At 41.1% G+C, this 14324-nt stretch overlaps 1 long non-coding RNA gene across 1 annotated transcript; it reads left to right on the top strand.

Moving 5' to 3' along the window:
- Position 1: 1 nt before the first annotated feature.
- Positions 2-14004, top strand: LOC121090201. Its single transcript, XR_005828492.1, has 3 exons — positions 2-162; positions 2999-3153; positions 13657-14004. It is a non-coding gene; the product is annotated as an uncharacterized LOC121090201 (long non-coding RNA).
- The last annotated feature ends 320 nt before the right edge of the window (positions 14005-14324 follow it).

The raw sequence follows: 14324 nt of genomic DNA, 5'->3' as shown, positions 1-14324 counted from the left end.
CCGGTGCTGTCGGGTGGGAGGAGTTCTCCCGACTCCAGGCTCGTCTTAATCCATCCCCAAATTAAAATGGGGGGGCAGAGGGAAGACGTAAACCTTTTCGCCCTGCACAGAGAAAGCCATGAATGAGGTCGGTCTGTCCCCGCCCAGCACCACTGCGGTCTGGTAGGTTGTTTTCACCCGCTCCCCTAATGTTTAAATAACAGGAGTTTGGACATATATTGAAGTTTGATGAGCGGCTCCCTGAACGCCGAATGAGTCTGGCATTTACTCCCTAGTTCTTGTCTGTGTGTTTGTTGTGAATCCCTTTAAAACAACGACAAAAAGAAAACCCACAAAAAAACCCACCAAAAAACCAAACCCAAACCAGTACCCACCCCCTAAAAAAAAAAACCAAAAAAAAAACACCAAAACAAAACAGAAAAAAAAAAACCCAGTAAGAGGAGAACAGGGTGGTGGGGAGAGCAGGGCTGTGGCCCCGAGCTGCAGCCTTTTGAGGGTGATGCCATGGTGCCATGGGGCTGGCTGTATTTTGGCTCCCCTTTCCCCACATCAGCACAGGGGAGGGTCAGAAATGGGAGAGGAGTTGTTTTGGTGTAAGGACCTGCAGGCTTGAATGATGCTTGTTTTCAAGGGGTAGGGAGAAATTACCATGCTAATATTCAAATAACCCTGATAGAGAAGTCTGTTCCGCAGGTGTCTGCTTTCAGGTAGAGAGAAGAAATACCTCTAAACAGGGCTCCAGAGAGGCTGTAGGGATTCTTCCATCGGGAGCTAGTCTTGACAGGGGAGTTTTCAGAAATGGCTGTGGTGAGGGGTAGTTCTCCCTCCACGGTACTGCACCTGCCTCATCTCGTTCCCCACACTGGGAGCTGTACATGCCCTGTTATGCAGTTGTAAGATAGGATTCCACTAAGAAAGGATTGCCATGATCTTAAGTTTGGCATGGAGGTGAGCCTTCAGCAGCAGAGGGGATTTGACCTGCTGAATGTCCCATGGGTAATGAGGAAAGACACGGAATCAGTGATCTGCAACAACCTGTAGGGTGACCTCCAGACCTGGTCTTTGCTATTTGCCATAAAATGAGAAGGTGTTTTCCTTCCATTCCTCACTTATTCCCATCACCTCTGAATACTCTGTAACTTTTCAATACCATTTTTAGAAATGGGATGAGCACTGCCGGATATTGAATCATTGCAAATAAGGACAAGCCATAAAGTTATGCAATACATTCTCCCGTCTCACATCCTGTGATCCAAATCAAACATTCTTTTCTTAGTAGATGGCTTTTTACACAATTTCTCCCTTCCTCTTCCCCTGCATACTCCTTCTGACTATGACAAAGCATGGGAGACACAGGCTCTTGCATCAACCTTTTTTCTCTAAACCAATGTGTTCTCTTTAACTTTCTTAGTAACCCAGCATCAGCTGGAGCCACAGCCCCTAGTAATTCTGGAAAGGCTATCCAGAGCCTTCAAGCCCAACAGGAGAAAGGAGTGAAAGGAGAAAGAGATGAAAAATCTAATTCTAAGCCTCAGGTTAGAAACTCCTGATTTTTAATAGAATCTAAAAGAAGTGATTCAGCATAGAATGGGATTCACTTGCCATAAATATTCAAGTTTGGGAAGAAGACTTCTTAAGTTTTGGTTTCTGGATTAATTCTGCCCTAAGAGGCATGGAAGGGTACATGTAGTGGGAATGACACTTTTATCTATCCATGAGATAAATTTTGCTTTTCCAGTATATTTTTAATAATTTTACTTCCCTTTTATATGCCGTATTTCCCCAAACCAACACTTTGTAAACATTGCTTCTGCTCTCAGATATGTCAATGAAAATATTGCCATTTTAGTATGACATTACAGGAATAAACTCTGAATGAGCAAATCTTTATATCCGTCATAGACACAATAGGTGTACATAATCCTCTGCCTGTTTTTATTGACCCAAGTCTCCATTGGTCAGCTGAAATTGTAAAGCAAGTTCAACATATAACACATGAGATGTGAACAGGAATCAGATCCTACAAGTCAGATCAAAGTCTGAAGATCAAGTCGGCAATGAAGTTTTTTCTGACTGCTGCCTGCTTTGCATAGTTGTGGTACTTATGTAGGAGGCATTAACAAAATGAGAAAGAGATGCCTGACTTGAAAGACGTTGGCCCAGAATGTGTGATCTAAAGGGATGCCACTGGCTGATCCAAGCCTAAATGTCATGTTCACAGTATTTGGAGACTCTTGTTTGAAATAAACTGTGTTGGTAGTGCAAATATTGTTTCATTATATTTTCTCATTCAATTGAATGAGATAATGTTTTTGAATATGTAATATAAACCAGTTACTGAATCATTGGTACCAAAGAAATAGCCAGCAGAATGGCATACAACAAAACTATCATCATCTCCCATGACCTTCCTGAAGACACCGATACATGTCAGAATAAAGGTTGCCTTCCTTCCCCCAACTGAGCTGGGGAGGATTCCTTTTAGGACTGTTCACTGAGTGAGTTTTCATCTCTGGACTTCATTGTGCTGATTTACCTTGTCTGGAAACTGTCACTAAGAGAGACAATCCCATTAGAAGTTTCTTTATCTTTTAAACAGACTCTGCAATTATCCACTTTGATTACTGTGTTCATTACTATAGTGCTGAGTTCCCTCTCTGGAATGGCTCTTCCTGCAGGAAATGCAGCTGGGGGTGGGGTAGGGGGGGCAGTTTCCCTGGAGCCTTATTTTCCTTTTTCCTATTCTTCAGTGTCCCAGGAGAGTCTATGAAGGAGGCCTTCTATTTTCATGCTATAGAAAGTACCCACAAAACTCTCCCCTTTTCTGTATCTAGGGTTTATCTGCAAGTAAACAGCAACAATAGGATGCAGAAATTGGAGTTTCCTGTGTCAGAGAGTAAGGAAAAATATAAAGTGAATAGTGTCTTGTAAATCTAACCTTGTGCAAAGAAAAGCATCTTTTCTGTAACTCTGACTTTCGGTATGTTTTATCTTTCAGCTTTTGTGAATATGGACTCTGTGTGGACAGGAGCCAACCCTCCCCTCCAAGCCAATAGCAGTCTTTCTTCTATTGATGTCAATGAGCGTAGATCAGAGCACAAGTCTTGTGAGTGATCAAAGACAGCTCTACATAAGAAAGACTTCCTTTTCCAGGTCAGTCTGCTCTTTGTCCCTTTACAGAAAATATATTATCGGCGTACAAACACAAGCTAGAACAAAAAGGATAATAATTTTTGAAGTAGTAAAATAAAGAACTTCATTTTATTTTTTTGCTGATTTACAAAGCGCAGGGCTGAGCCTACTGGGAACATTAAACAACTATTAGGTGTTGAGAACTGTCATATTGAGACGACAGTCTTGTTCCAGCAAAATTAATCCAAGTAGCTCGCTCAAAATATGCTTGCAAGTACCATTCCACCAGTTGTCAAGGCTGAATTCCCATGACAACTTGGATATGCTTTTCTATTTTTTAATAGGTTTTTTTGTAATCATTTACACTAGAACTTTAGTAAGTTAATAAGGAAGGCCAAGCAAAATGATAAATCATGGGATACTAAAGGGACAAGTGTTTTCTCCATACATCAAAAAGGGCAATTCAAAGACATGGAGACACGTCTTTAAAAAGAGATGTGATTTTGGCTTTTGGTCTGTAAGTCCTTTTTTTTATTAACTGAGCTGCTTTCAAGAGGTAACTTGACAGGAAACGTACCCATTTGCATGAACTGCATATGTGGTGATTAAATGCATGTGTAATAGGGATACAACAAAGTATCTAAGGGTAAATACCTATGTACCATATCTATAGTCAGAATCAAGCCTTAGGCTTAATTCTTCACTCAAACAACAACACACACCAAAAAAATAAAGTAAAAAAAAATTGTATTATTCAATAACTCAGTGCAAGATTTACAACTGACTACACTGCAATAAATAAAAAACAACAACAAAAAAAAACCAACAAAAAAAGAAAACCCAAACCCTAAAAGAAAACCAACACCCCCAGCCCTCCACAAAGTGATTTACATACAGAAGCCAGTTAAACAGGGTAGAAAGAAGCAGGTCCAACATTTCTGCAAAAGTCTTCTTGTTATATTGTACAGAAATTGTAAAGAAAAAAAGCTGTTAACTGAAGTGTTGTGAGGTTTGCCTTCATATGTTTATTCATCTGGGACCTAGGAAGTATCTTAGCTGTCTGCAGGACAAATCCCTGTGTATGGAAGAATGTTCTGCCTAGGAGACAAAGCAGTCTTTGGGTCAAGAATCAGGGATCTTCATCTCTGGTTCTGAATCCCAGTAACGTAGTAAATTTTTCCAAAGTGATAGTATTGCATATCCACGTTTTAGGCTGTGGCTGTGACTATGGTATGTTCCCAGCCTAGCCATTCCTGGTAGTTTAGAGATCTCCATCTGTACATTGGATGCGTTGCTGATGGGTCTCAGGTAGCATAAGCAAAAGCAAATTGACCTTCTAAATCACAACACTGCCCTCCAAATCAGACTGTCAAGACTGTGGGCTGTTAGCTACCCTAGTCAGACCTTACATTTTCTGTTACCACTAGCTCTCATTATTCACAGATGGCACCATTCCCAGAAGCTAAAAAGTGGTTGCGTTATGTATATCCATATCAATGTTATCCCTCACTAATTGAAATCAATCTTATGTGGTAGAATTCTTTTCTGAACAGCCCCCTCTTTTAGCTGTATGAAATTACCTGAGGAAGAGCACTCCCTCACTGATCAGATGTAAGTGGCATGCCTTTTATATTTCCTGTATTTTAAGTTGTACTAGTATTGCTAAGAGAAGGAAAAGGGTGGGTTTATTTCTTTTGTAATGAACTAGGTGAGTAAAGCACACCCATGGGTGTAAGATCAGGAAGAGATGTGCTGTGTTTGCACATTCCAGGAAAACCTTTGTATGCAAGAGAAGCTATGAAATATTACGAGTGGTTATTCCTAACTTTTTGGGATTGAAGCCACTTGCCATTAAGGTCTCTATTCTTTTAGGGAGGTATAACATCCACTTTTCACTTTAGGAATAAATTGCCTTGGAAGTTATTTTCCATACAAGTACATAACCTGAACCAGATCCCTCTTAGGCAGGTTTTGCTGCCTTAGTTGCACCCATCGGCATGATGCTGGTGGAGATGAATGTGAGATGGAAACACAACAACTGGATGTGCTTCTAGGAGCTGTTCTCCAAAACCTCCTTGCAATCTTGTGTTGCCATCTTTTTAGGTAACACTGAAAAATGAGCAGATTCCCAAAGCAGAGCTAGAAAGAACCACCACCCCCATCATTCACAAAGCACCTCTTGATTACACAAAAAACTGCCATTAGCTAAATTTGGACTGCATTCTTCACTTAGAAATAACTCTATTTTATTTACTTAAAAAAATGTTTGTGTATATAATTTACACAGTTGCATTCACAGATGTTAATGATGTAAACCATCTTAACACCATTTCTGACTCTTCAACATGGGTCATTAGCTTACCTCGACTTGAGCTGATTCCTTCCTGTTGAACAAGAGCAGGACTTAAGGAGGATTAGACAGAAAAGACACCCAGCTGTATCATAATGAATAGTAAATGGTTGCAGTAGTTGCCTATCCTTAATCTAACAGAAAATATGCACCTTCAGCTTTCCATGGATTTCCTTGTATATTTTTCTAACAGAACAAAACTGCCCTAATGGACAGTGTCTATTCCACATGAAAGCACTTACAAAGCATAATCACGTTATTCCTTAGCTTTTACTTTGATACACTAAATCTAAATAGACTTACCCTGTGGAGTCACTCCATTTTACAGCTTTTTCTTTTTCCATTCATACTCTTGTGTTTTTTTCTCTGAACTACCTCCAATTTGCCAGCATCCTTCTGGAGCTGCTGACATCATGATCAGCATTATTCCAACAGCTTTTACCAATGCCAAATGCAGAAGTAATACAACCTTCTTACCCCCCCTCGATGCTATCCTTTGCACATAGAAAAAGATTGCACTGGCCCTTTCAGCCACATGATTTCAGAGGGCTCTGAGGTTCAGCTGGTTGGCTGCCAGGACCCCCAGTTCATTTTCCAGTCTCAGATTCCCACAGGAGATCTCTTCTTAAAGGAGTAAAGCCTGAGATGTTTCTTCTTAAATAGGTCCTTTATGTTGGGTTACATGTGAAACACCTGTTATTTCTTTTGCATCTGCTCCTCAAGCAATGCCAAAAAGGCATTGCCCATTTCTGCCCATTTCCAAATTTGTGTTCATTCAAAAATATTATTAGCGAAGACACTGCTTTCTCCCACATTGCCGAATGCATTAGTAAACACAAGGCTGATAAGCAGTCCCTGCAGAAGTGACTCTCTGGTAGCCCCATGTTACATTAGGCTGTCAGATCTAGTGCTAGCCAGCTTTAGAACAAGTTGGTTGGCCAGGTGTGTTCATCCTGTTATTTCTGATTTCTGTAAGAATCTCTTGTAATACTGTATGGCAAATGCATCCAAAGTCAAAGTATACAATGTTACCACAATTGCTTTTATTCACCAAATTTGTAATCTTATAAAAATAGCACATTAATTTGATAAGATCTTTCTTCCATTAATCTGTGTTGATTGCCATTAATTAAATTGCACTGTTTTAATACTTTATTAATTGACTTTCCTATCAGCAGCTCCATCACTCTGCCTGGAATAGACTTCAAACTGACAGGCCTATAATTACCTGGTTGCCCTATTTTGTCTGCAGAAGTACTGGCAAAATATTAACTATCATCCAGTCCTTCCTCAGAAGAATGTTGGTTTCAGCTGTTGTGCACATCCTTCTTAATTGTGGCTTCTTGAAGATCTAACGATATATTTCTGAGTTGCTGTAAATTATTATTCATATTTTTGTTGGTTTAAATTTTCTCCTCCAGGCTGGCTGATACATCTCTTAATTTTTTTTCAGCTTTGTGGAACAAGATCTTTTAAGGCAATGGTTATAAATCTTACTGTTTAGGACTTTATCCTGCTTACATGTAAAACATGTAAAATGCATTTTAAAAGCACACAGAACACAAGTCATTATCAATTCCACCTAAGCAAACTCTAACTTTTGTGATTAATATTTCCCTGTCAGGATAAGGTCTAATGTAGAAGTTTCCCATGCCAGATACAGCTCTTTTTTAGTCAGGAAGTTGTTTTGTGTATTTTTTCTTGAAAATCCAAGAATGCTTTAGTACTTGCATCATGAGACATCCCTTTGCTCTCCCTTCAGATTTATCTTGCTAAGACTGAAAGTGCCATATATAGTGAAAGGCTTTTAAAAGGCTAATCGGGAAGGTCACTCTACACCCAGAGGTAAGGCTGGTTAGATGAGCCAGTTCTGGGTTATTTGGAACAAAGCCTTGGTTCATGCTATACTGTCAGTGTAACCACACTGCTGGCACTGAACTCCATGAAAGCACTAAAACCAGAGAGTTTTCCTTGAGTGCTGGCCTTGGTTTCGTCAGAACATATTAGCCAGGGAGAGATACTGTCTGTCATGATTCTGGCTCAGCACTGTGCTGCTACTGTGCAGGTGTGTCCTAGCTTTCAAATGATAAGCATCAGATCTGCCATAATCTGGAGAAGGTAAAAGAAAAAAAAAAAAAAAAAAGAATCAGATCATTTAATTGTCCTTATGCATCTGTGCTCAGGCTGCAGGTAGCAAAGGTCTCTTTCAGGTCCCATGGAGCATGAATACCAGCAGCTCTGCAGGCACCAGCCTGTGCCTCTTTGCAAAGTGCTTCCTGTTTGGATTTCCAAGAGCATTTTTTTACCCTCCATTTGCTTAAGTGATGACATCAACCAGACAGAAAGATATATGATTTTACTGGAATGATCTTTTCTCACCTTCAAGCATAGGAGTTCTGTAGGTACACTAAAAACATAACCATGACCATACAAAGTCAGAGCAGTGGTCCATCTAGCACCCTATCTTCTCTCTGACTCAGGGCAACAGCAAATGTCCATGGGAGAGGACAAGAACAGTGCAAGCATATAATGACACACCCTCACAGAAGTCTCTCAGGCCCCTCTGCCAGTGGTTTGGAGCCCATTTGCTCACTGAACCAGCAGCAGTGCCTTTCTGATATCCATCAGCGGATTTTTCTTTAGTGAATTCTTCTGATTCACTTTTGAGCCCTCATGTGCTCTTAGCAACCGCAGCATCCTGTGGCCAGGCATTCCATAACTTAATTATAGATGTGAAAAAGTAACTCTTTGTTTGAACTTGTGTCATTCAAGCCTCCTAATTTCATTTGATACCCCCTTGTTACTGTGTTAAAGGAGACAGCAAACAGTAATTCTGTACTTACTTTCTCCCTGCCATTCATGATTTTATAGACCCTGTATTATATCCCATCTCTTTTCCCAGCTGAAGAATCTCAGTCTATTTAATAATTCCTTTTATAAAGATCTCATTTCACTCTCCCATTTCTGCTTCTACTATACCCTTTGGGATGGGAAACCAGAATCCCACTCAATATTCAGTGTACAGAAGCAGTATGGATTTATAGTGACACATTGTTGGCTTCTGGTTTATTTCATATTTCTTTCTGATAGTTAGAATCATAGAATTGCTCAGGTTGGAAAAGACCTTTAAGATTATCAAGTCCAACCATTAACATAGCACTGCCATTTCTACCACTAAACCATGTCCCTAAGTGCCACATCTATACGTCTTTTAAATACCTCCAGGGATGGTGACTCAACTACTTCCATGGGCAGCCTGGTCCAATGTTGGTCAACCCTTTCAGTGAAGAAATTTTTCCTAGTATCCAAACTAAACCTCCCCTGGTGCAACTTGAGGCCATTTTCTCCTGTCCTATTGCTTCTTACTTGGGAGAAGAGACCAAACAGGTCCCTGGTCAGGGCAGCAGGTGAATCACCCCCAGCCTACTTCACCTTCCCAGGTGCCCCTATACAATAGGTATGCAGCTCTGGAACCTGGAGGCCAGGAAAATGATGATGTGGACAAAAGCCCATCCAGGTGGAGAAGTTGCCTGGGGAAAGTTGTTCAACCCCATGCATCATGACCAACTTTGCTACGAAGAAAAGAAAGGGGGTTTTCACCAGTGACTCCACTCTGAGAGGAATGGAGGGTCTGCTATGCTGACCATACCCAACCCACAGGGAAGGCTGCTGCCTCCCTGGGGCCTGGGTAAGGGATGTTACCAGACAGCAACCTTGTCTGGCACAGCCCTCTGTTCCCCATCCATTACTGGTCTTCCAAGTGGGCAGTGATGAAGTCCACACAACAAGAAGTCTGAGGGCACTCAAGAGAGACCTCAGGGACTTGGGGTGACTGGTTGAGGACCTCCAGGCCCTTTTCTGACAGGCAGCTTTTCAGCCACTCTTCCCCAAGCCTGTAGCATTGCACAGGCTTGTTGTGACCCAAGTGCAGGAAGACATGACACTTGTCCTTGTTGAACCTCATACAGCTGGTCTCGGCCCATCAGTGCAGCCTATCCGGATCCCTCTGCAGAGCCTTCCTGCCCTCAAGTAGATCAACACTCCACCCCAGCTTGGTGTCATCTGCAAACTTACTGACAGTGCATCCGATTCTCTCGTCCAGATCATTAATAAAGTTATTAAACAGAACTGGCCCCAATACTGAGCCCTGGGGAACACCACTTGTGACCAGTCACCAGCTGATGTAACTCCATCCACCACCACTCTTTGGCCAGTTTTTTACCCAGCATAGGCTACACTCATCGAAGCCATGAGCAGCCAGTTTGTCCAGGAGAATGTTGTGGGAAATGGTGCCAAAGGCTTTACTAAGATCCAGGTTGACAACATTCACATCCTTTCCCTCAACCACTAAGTGGGTCACCTTGTCACAGAAGATCACGTTAGTCAAGCAGGACCTGCCTTTCATAAACCCATGCTGGCTGGGCCTGATCACCTGATTGTCCTGCACATGCTGCGTGATGGCAACTCGGGAAGATCTGCTCCATAACCTTCCATAACCAGTTATTGATACTGACTTGCTTTTCTGACCGCTGCTGATTGTGACTGTGATTATGGCTGTGTTCATGGCTGCAAGATTTCTGTGCTCCCTCAGTGATTAAGACCAGATCGGAGCCTGTTGGTGGGTCATGAGTTAGGGGTATTTTACCTTTTTCTGATATGCTTTGCATTTATCAACTTGGGATTTCCTCTGCCATTTTATTACCGAATCACTCTGTAGCATAAGGCCTCTCTGCCACTCCTCAGAGTCAGCTTTCATTTTTATTACCCCACATGAGCAAACATTGCAGACACATTACTTGCTTCCGTTTCCTGATTGTTTTGAATATAGAACACAGGACAATATACATACTAGGTGCTGGGTATTGAGAGCAGCTGGCAGCACAGAGTAATGCCAGAGCCAGCCTCCAAGGCAGCATATGAATGCAGTCCGTGAAAAAGGACCAGACGGAAAAGGGAGAGCTCAGCCTTCCTACAAGCTTTTTGGAGCTTCAGAGAGAGCCTTGGCTCCTTCTCTTTTCCTTGAAAATGAAGTATGTAATTGAGGCACCTAAGTTGAAATCCTTGAGTCACCTTGGCCTCCGTCAGTAGTGAGCAATGGACCTCCTTAAGGACAAGTTAAATCCTAGGTGAGCTAAAAGGAAGTTTTCTGTCTCTTTGCATAGAATCATAGGAGAAAATTCACCTTAAGCACCTGATTTAAGTATCTCCAATGAAATGGGATAAATTCAGGTTTTAATTTATAGGGTTTCTTTGGTGAATTGTAGACTGTGCAATTTTACAGGCACAGGGAAAGCAGAGTTATATGGTATCACCTAGGCTGGAACACTGGCTATTTCAAGCATGTTATAGCTGATCTATAATTCACATTCTTATTTTGACAGGCTGGCTCTTGTTAGTTTTCAATGGGTGTGGGAGGAAATAGCAGTGCATAAAACTTGCACATTACTAATACCATTGCCATATAAAACAAATATTTGAATAGGAAGTTTCAGAAATGATTCAGTGCTCTAGCTGCAGAATATCCTACAGGAATTTTTTATAGTAACAGAATTAATGAAAAGCAAATCCTATTTCTCCACCATGGGCATAGGGTGGTCCCAGTGCAGCAGAGCCAATGTGATTCTCTATCTCAGGGATAGAAAAAGCAGCCTCTGCAGATTGCTGGCCCCTTGGGTGACTGAAGCTTGCTTTGAAAGGACTCCTTGAGCTGAGAGGTTGCTATATGCTTTTTAAGTGACTGCACCAGATCGTGTGTGGGTGCAGCAGACAGGGGCTAAAAGCCCTAAGCTGCGATACAGAAGCAATTGAAAAGCCACTCTGTTGTTGCCACTCTACCAACTGCAAAGGAAAACTCTCTTCCCACCCCTACAGACTGTTCTAACCACATCCTTTGAAGGTATTGAAGTTATTTCACTCACTTAGCCCACAGTTTTCTCAACATTAAGTCATAACTTGAAAGCTACAGGGTGAGGAGATAATTGTTACGTCAGTAACAACATTTCATTCAGACACTGTCATAAGTGGAGGATTTCTAGGTGCTGAAAATGTGATATGACCACCAAACAAAGAAGCCAAAATACTACTTTAAAAATAACTACCTTCACACTGGGGCTTTTTAGTTCACTAGGAAAAATTTGCAGGAAGTTTGGTCTCAGATCTCTTTCTTAGCTGAAGTATGGCTGTTCCATTGTACTTAGGATCAGCCTGGAAACAGTTTGGAGCAGGTATTGTGTCGTCCTTGTGTCTTGTGCCTTCTTTATCACAAAGTATCTGTGGGCCTTCTCAGTTTGTGTCTCAGATCTGTATTGAAAAATGGGGGGAAATCACTTCATTAACTGCTGGCGAACTGTGGTTGTTTCAGATGCAACAGTAAAAAAAAGGACAGAGGAATTTGTGAAACTGAGACAAATTTGATGCATCTGTGGCACCACTTTGGCAACCCCTACTGTGCGTGGTGACATAACATTGTCTGTGAACTTCAACAGCTTGACCAAGGAAAATTTCTATTTTTTCAATTTTCAGTAACTTTTAAAATGTTGATGAGTGTATAATAGGCTTTTGACACTGGAAAAAAACACCTCATACTGGAGAATCCCTTTTATCTTTTTGAAATAGGAAAAGCCTGTGTCTCATATCTGTGCTTTGTTCCTAGAATAATTTTTAGATTGAAATGTAGTATACTGCTATTTTTTACTTACATCTATTTTAATGATCACATTTATATGATACTTCAACAGGTGGGGTTATTTATGTACATGGAAAAAGATGTTAGATCTGTAAGTTGTTCAAGAGCTTAAAATAACTTGTGTACTACAGGAATCCTTTCTGTTACCTTTAGAAAAGGGTGAAGGTGTGGGGAGGAAATGAACATAAAGTCATTTTCTTTCTGTCTTACAAAGCATGAATGAATAACCATTGTCACCTGATCTTTCAATGTGGGTCCCCAGTCTGCTATTTACAGGCCTTTCACATTACGTATTTTCCTGACTTCCTCAGCTAAGATGGACAAAGAAATATTGAACAGAGAAATTTTATGCTTTCAAAGTGCAATAGACTTGAGAAGTGTATATTTTTTCCAGGTTTTAGGAATGTGGAAATTAATGGAAATGATCCTAAGACTAAAATAAAGAGCTGTCCCTTAAACTCAAAAGCTTACAACATCCTGCAGCAGTGATGAAACTGTTCGCAACACTGACTGAATAGCCAAGTGTAGTTCTGATCCCTCTGCTTTGCCAGGCTGTGACACTGGCAGATTTCCAGAATAAGCCAATTTCAGAACTGTGGAGCCTCCAAATATGATCTTCTGTCAGTCACAGAGATTTCAGCTCCAGGAAAGGAAAGATTGATCTGACAGATTATAATCACTACTGTATGAGACAGTGAAAGAAGTGATCTTTCCTATAGTGGGATGCCAGCTACTCTGGGACTAGTCATCACCTTGAACCGTGCTGGGAAGTGGCGGTGACTTAGCTCAAGTATTATTATGTCTCATCCTGCTCTTGTGATGCAAACCACTGTTTTTTCAATAAGTGCTAAAGCAGCAACTCCCAACCTGTGCTGAAACAATCACAATGCTTCAGAATTTCCACAGCCAACCCCATTCTGGGCTTTCATTTCCCTGAAAAAAGAGAAGTAAAGAGTGAAGCTGACACTCACACCTGATTGTTGGGCTCTTACTGCAGGACAGAGCAGACATCCCCAGACCAGTTCATGGTGAATGCTCTGCCCTTTCCACCCCACTGTGGAGTAACAGCTATGCACCTCCATGGCTCATCCCTGGCAGTGTGTCACAGTAATTGAGGCTTCAGCTCAGAAATCTGTGGTCAGGGGGAAAGTTTATAACAGAGAGGCGCAGTAGCACCTTGCAGCTCCTGTGGGGTTTCCATCTCACATAGGACCCAGTGCCTGCCTGCAGAGAGAGGGGAGTTTAGGCAAACGCTGGTCACAAATTACCAAGGGAAGTTCCTCAATGCAATATGTGAGATGCGGCACCAGGTTGGCGGTGTGAAATCAAATAACCCTGATAAACAGACTGGCTGTAATAAACAAATGGACCTGAATGTATTTGCTCCAAAACAGCTAAAAGACTGTGTTATTTAGGTAGAATGCACTTCATAACTTTTTCCTAACCTGACTAACCAACACCCCAAATTCTCTTTTCTTTCTAATCCTAGAAAAACATAAAAAGGAATATACTGTGTCTGTGACAAACCTGGATCTCTTGGGTGGTCCTGATAATGGGATACTTCGTTAGACATGAGCTTTTTTGGCGAATTTCATGGCTCCTGCCAACACCTTCAGAAGATTACCATTTCTGGTAAGGGCTCAAAACATTAAGGGAAAACTAAAAAGAGAGCAAGTTCTTTCAAGAGTATAAAGCTGATGCTGTGGGCAATTGGAATGAGCTACATCAACTTTCAGAGATTAAACAGGAAAAACTGCAAAGAAGATTTACCAGTCAAAACTCTGTCATTAGAGATCACTTTTTTGCCATTAAAATAAAATGAATTTTAAAAATGAAACTCTATGTGTGTTTGCTTAGGAATAAGAACAAACAACTATTCCTCCACCTACCGCTCAGCTGCTGCTTTATGTAATGAATGACTACTCATTTTTAACATTTTTGGTGTCTTATCTAAATGAAAAATAATGAGAGGACAATATTATTTCAGGGAAACAGCTGCCCATCTTGATACCTGTAATTATCTCTTATAACTTAATATTATGGGCAAAACTGTAATAGTCTGGCATTCAGTAGTTCCTTATTACAATTACAAGCAAAGGTAGTTGACTGGTCTACTGTCTGTTGTTAAGGTTGACTAACTGTGTTAGGCAAGAGGAA

This window comes from Falco naumanni, chromosome 6 (genome assembly GCF_017639655.2).
Source record: "Falco naumanni isolate bFalNau1 chromosome 6, bFalNau1.pat, whole genome shotgun sequence".
In the NCBI taxonomy this organism is placed as follows: domain Eukaryota; kingdom Metazoa; phylum Chordata; class Aves; order Falconiformes; family Falconidae; genus Falco; species Falco naumanni.
Note: the sequence above shows the minus strand (reverse complement) of the source record. Positions and strands in the feature narration are given on the sequence as shown.